We start from the raw sequence: 5124 nt of genomic DNA on the forward strand, positions 1-5124 counted from the left end.
CTCAAGGAAGCTGCTCTGGAGGCCACAGGGCTGGGGGGAGGACGCAGCCACACAAGGGTTTGGGGATGGGCACTGGGACCTTGGTGGTCCCAGTAGCACGATTTGGGGCACATGCCCAAATCTCCTAAGTCTGACTCCTTAGCCCTTCTGCCAATTTTGTGAGTGACCCAATATCCTTTAAAAAACATTATCTTGAAACAATTTCACATTTGTAAAATACTGCCAAAATAATAAACCTATAAACACTTCACCCAGATTCCCAAAATGCTAACATGTTACCACACTTGTGTGTCCTTCTCTCTCTCCCTCATTTCTTTATCTTTTTATCCCACTACAGTAATAATTGTTTCAGTTAAGATTCATCAATAGATGCCAAATTAATGGCTGAAAGAATGATAAGAAATAAGATATTTACATCATCTCAAAATATATCCCCTTAGTTATAGAAAGGAAAGAGTAGCTTTACAGTAAAGAAATCGAGAAGACGCCCCCTTCACACAGAGATCAGACTTAACATCATGAGCAATGGGACAGATCAATGCTGTGTGCATCTTGATAGGACCGGCCAGATGGATGCACCATGATCTTTCTGCAAAGATATACAACCTGAACTTACTACTGAGGAAACATTAGAAGAAACTGAGCCAAGGTTCATTCTACAAAATAACTGGCTTCTTTTCCCTATATGATTTTAGTATTTAAGGCACCCCTCTATCCAAGTGTTTTGTAACCTCCATAGCACCATACCAATGTAAGATTATTCTCATAGTTTTTTTCCATGATGAAGTCTCTGCTGCTGAGGAAATGCCCAAATGGGGCACCAATCCAAGGGCCAACTGCCATATTCCATGGTGCCCTGGGAGCAGCAGGTGGACAGAGGCAGAACAGGGGGACAGGGTGTTGAATATGACATTCAACATCCAACCGATGTTTTTGTGTCTCAGTTTTCCACTCACCCCTGCGCTTGATGGCTGCACGATTATGACATGTTTACTCCTTTTTCTGTCAAAAGTTGAGAGTGAGGTATGGCAAAGGCATAGGCTGTGAGCTAACACTTTCTGAGCACAAAATCTGCCTGGCACTGTACCTGTGTGGTAGGCGACATTCTCCCTATTACAAGCTGCTACGTGGCAGTGGTTAATGGCCAAGGCTCTTGAATGAGTTACTTCACCTGTGAATGGGGGAAATGATAATGCCTAGTTCACAGGCATGAGGTGAGGATTACATGGGACGCAGAGTGTGAGGCGGTTAGCACCCTGCACGGCCACCAGGAACACATGAACGTTGGCTGTTAAGTATGACCAGAGGGTTTTGGGTCAGATGATGGGCTCGAGGTCACTCAGACCTGAAACAGGTATGGAGCCCAGGCTTGCATTTTCCATACCAGCATTCTCCTCTTTGTGAAGCACAGAGATGAGAACTCATGGAAGGGGCTGGGACTGGAGATCAAATGTCCATTTCACAGACAAGGAAACCAAGGACGAATGGAGAGCTCCGGTTTCCCCTGGATCAGTGATTCCCTCTCTCCTTTGCCAGCTTCCTCTCTCACCTCTCACTTCCACTTGTGCTAACCTTGGTGCCCAGGGAGGTGGGCAGAGAGCTCATAACTCTGTAATTGCCTTGTGGGTTTTATGGGCCCATATAATGGTGTGCTGTGCAAACTTTTATGAGTATTTATTTTACAATGTCTACTGAAATCATTAATGCTTTCATTAGCTAGATTCAAGGGCCATGGGAGGCTGGGCTTCCCCACTAAGATCCCTTTTTATCTGTAGATTTTAAACAAAAGTTTATGAAAACATTGCATGCTCATCCCAAGGCAAGGAAGTATTCTCCGTGTCTTGTGGATGGAATTAGAAATCTAGGATCAACTATTTATCCTTTTCAGTTCTGTGCTGGCTGGAAGGGGACAAGTAGAGATTACTAGACCAGTCAGCCCACAATATTTATTACTTTTCCTTGAAACTTGGATTTTGCCGGCAAAGCTGATTTCCGAATGACCTCATGTCTTCTGAGATTGCATTTTCATTTTGGATTCCATAATTTTTGGCAAGCTAGGAGCTTGAGCGTTAGGCACCAAACAAAGATAAAAATATAATTCTTACTTCCTTTGAAATATGTGGCTATACATTATAGGTGACTCTATCTGATAAAATTAGGATACTGCCTCTAATGCACTTAAAATCTGTGGTAAAGACTTATAGTAGCTTATCAGATTTTTTAAAAGTGATGTCTTAAGCAAATGTTGCTAAGAGAATTACTGTGCCCATGTGGAGTGTTCATTAGCAAGAAGTGATCGGGCAGAGAAGCCAGTACCTGGAAATTTGTCTCTGGTCACGTAAGATCAGGTTGATTTTCTCCGTGCTGAGTCCTGTCAGGGAGCTTACCTGATTAAAGCACATTGTTTGATTCCCCCAACTACATGCAAGGAAATGTCCTAAGAACGATGATAGAGATACAAAACCGAATTGAATCCTACTTGTCTAGGGTACAAGTTTTTCATTGTTGTTGTATTTTTGCTGCTTATGGACTTTGCTTGCAGTGGGTGGAGTTTATCCTCCTCAATTCATGGCCCCCTTATGATGACTGCTGCATGCCCAGCCTTCTCTTCCTTTACTTACTTTCTGGGGCACCTGGGTGGCTCCGTCGGTGAAGCGTCTATCTTTAGCTCAGGTCATGATCCCAGGGTCCTGGGATCAAGTCCTGCGCTGGGCTCCCTGCTCAGCGGGGTGTCTGCTTTTCCCTCTACCTCGGTCCCCCAACCCCGCTTGTGGCTCATGCGCTCTCTCATAAATAAATTTAAAAGATATATTTACTTTCTCCCATTGTCCCCCATACCATGTTCCCATTTCCTTCCTCCCTGGAGACAATTGCATTTGTGAATTTGATGTCAATCTGTTTTGCTTCTATATGTTTTCATAAAATGTTTACTGTTGGCTGCATGTATTTTTAATGTATGTAAGTGGTATTGTGTAACACAATCTCCTTCCCTTTCTTACTCTTCTCACTAAATACTCTGTTTTTAAGATTCACTTATGCTGCTATGTTTAAATCTAATCTGTTTCTTCTAATTGTTGCATAAAGCTCCATTCCGATTTCATTGTGCAAACAAGTAAACTGTTTTGAGGATGAGGTCTATCTGAACTTGAGGAAAAGTAATTCTGCAGATTCTGAGAACAGGCTGGAGTCACTGGGGTAGGGGCAGCTAGGAAGCAACTCGCATCACCCAAATGAGAGGTCACCTGGGCCAAGTACTGGGAGTGGAAAAGAGGGGGAGTGTGTCAGGCTTATTTAGAGGTAGACGATGTATTTTGACTACATAATGGACAGAAGGAGGGAAAGGAATCAGAGATAACATTAGAATTTGAACCTGAGGGGCAGGGTGGTTTCAAGTACCAGCATCAGAGTGAGGCAACAACAACAATAGAACACAAAAATATGGTGGGGAGAGGAGAGCGGAATAAGATGGCCTGAAACCGAGACACACATTTATTCATTCAGTCAACGTTTATTGAGTACTTATTATGTGCCCGGCACTGAACTAGCTGGCTAGGAAACCAGGTGGGGATGGGGTGGACAGCGATATCTATCTCCATGCAGAGGAAGACAGACATTAACAAAACATCAAGCTAACACAAGGGGATATGGGAATATGAAGAGCCCTGATTCAGGTAGGAAATTGGGACAGTGTCCTCTGGGGACATTGCCCTTCAGCTGAATCCTGGATGGCTAGAAGCTACCCAGGTGAAGAGTAAAGGGAAAGGCATGCCACACTGATGAACAGCACCAGCAGAGGTCTGGAAGTGGGAAGGAAGTTGTCGGCACACGTGAAGTGCTGGAAGCAGGTCAGGGTGATTGAGGCACAGGGATCAGGGAGGCCTGGCAAGAGCTCGATTCTGCAGCATCTCCGAGTTCATACTCAACTTTGTGAACCTTATCTGAAGAGGAATGGGAAATATTAAATGTTAATCACGGACTGCCATGCTCCAGTGAGCTGTTCAGCGTGGAGAAGTTTCTAGAAAGACAATGTGGAAGTACAGGAAGGTTTTTGGGGGTGAGGACAGTGTTCAGACAGAGAGGTGGCATGTAGGAAGTCCTGGATGGGGGAACCAGCTTGGTGGATTGGAGGAGTGAAAGAAGTGATTATGACTCATGTGTGGACAATAAGGGGCACACTAGCTGAGTGGTGACAGAACTCAGACCCCCTCAGGGCTTGGAAGCCATTCCATGGAGTTTCTAGAAGGAAGCCATTGAAGGGCCTGAGGCAGGAAGGCCCCCCTGTCTGAGGTGGAGGTTAAAATCTCATTTAGGCTGCTTCATGGAGTAGACTGGACAGGGAGTAGGAAATAGGCAGGAGTGGAAACAGTTCTCCAGATAAGGGTGGGGATGGCTCAGACTGAGGGTGGCAGAGGAGATGGGGAGAAGGAGATTGATTTGAGAGGTTTGAGGTCAAGCTGACTGGGCTTGATGATGGATTAGGATGGGGGGGGCAGGGGACTCTGTCAGTGTGGTGGTGACGGGTTGAGCTGGAGCTGCCTGTCGGATATGCAAATGCAGATGTCCCCGGATCACTTGGATATGACACTCTGACATGTAGGAGATGGTTTAGAGGCTGGGAGATCAATTTCAGAATCACTCGTGCTGTGGGGAAAAGGGAAACCACCGCAATAGGTGAGATCTTCAAGGAAGATTGTATAGGGACATAATTTGGGAAATATCTGTTTAGAAAATACATTTTTATTGGGGACTTTAAATTTTGTTGTTCATTTTGAGACATTAAAAATGCAATTGCAAGCAAAGAAAATATAACATAATCTCATATTTTCATCATCATGAATATATTTGATCCTACCCGCTACACTGAGGGGAAAAAAAAGGAATAAAATATTACAACCCCAAAGCCCAACCTCCCAACAAGCACACCCATGAGTTTGGTGGCAGGAGGTGTTTTTAAGATACCGATACATCTTTTCCACCTGTTTTTCCTTCCCTAACCCAGGCAGGTCGCAGATGCACTGTGCTTATGAGGTGGGTTCTAGATGTTTATGAGGTCAAGGCTGTCTGAAGACAATGGGCAAGGTAAGGATAAGGAGGATTTCCCGGTGGTTGAACAGAGTTACCTGA

The sequence above is a fragment of the Mustela putorius genome, unplaced genomic scaffold (genome assembly GCF_011764305.1).
Source record: "Mustela putorius furo isolate JIRA1106 unplaced genomic scaffold, ASM1176430v1.1 tig00003834_pilon_pilon_pilon, whole genome shotgun sequence".
NCBI classification, from domain to species: Eukaryota; Metazoa; Chordata; class Mammalia; order Carnivora; family Mustelidae; genus Mustela; species Mustela putorius.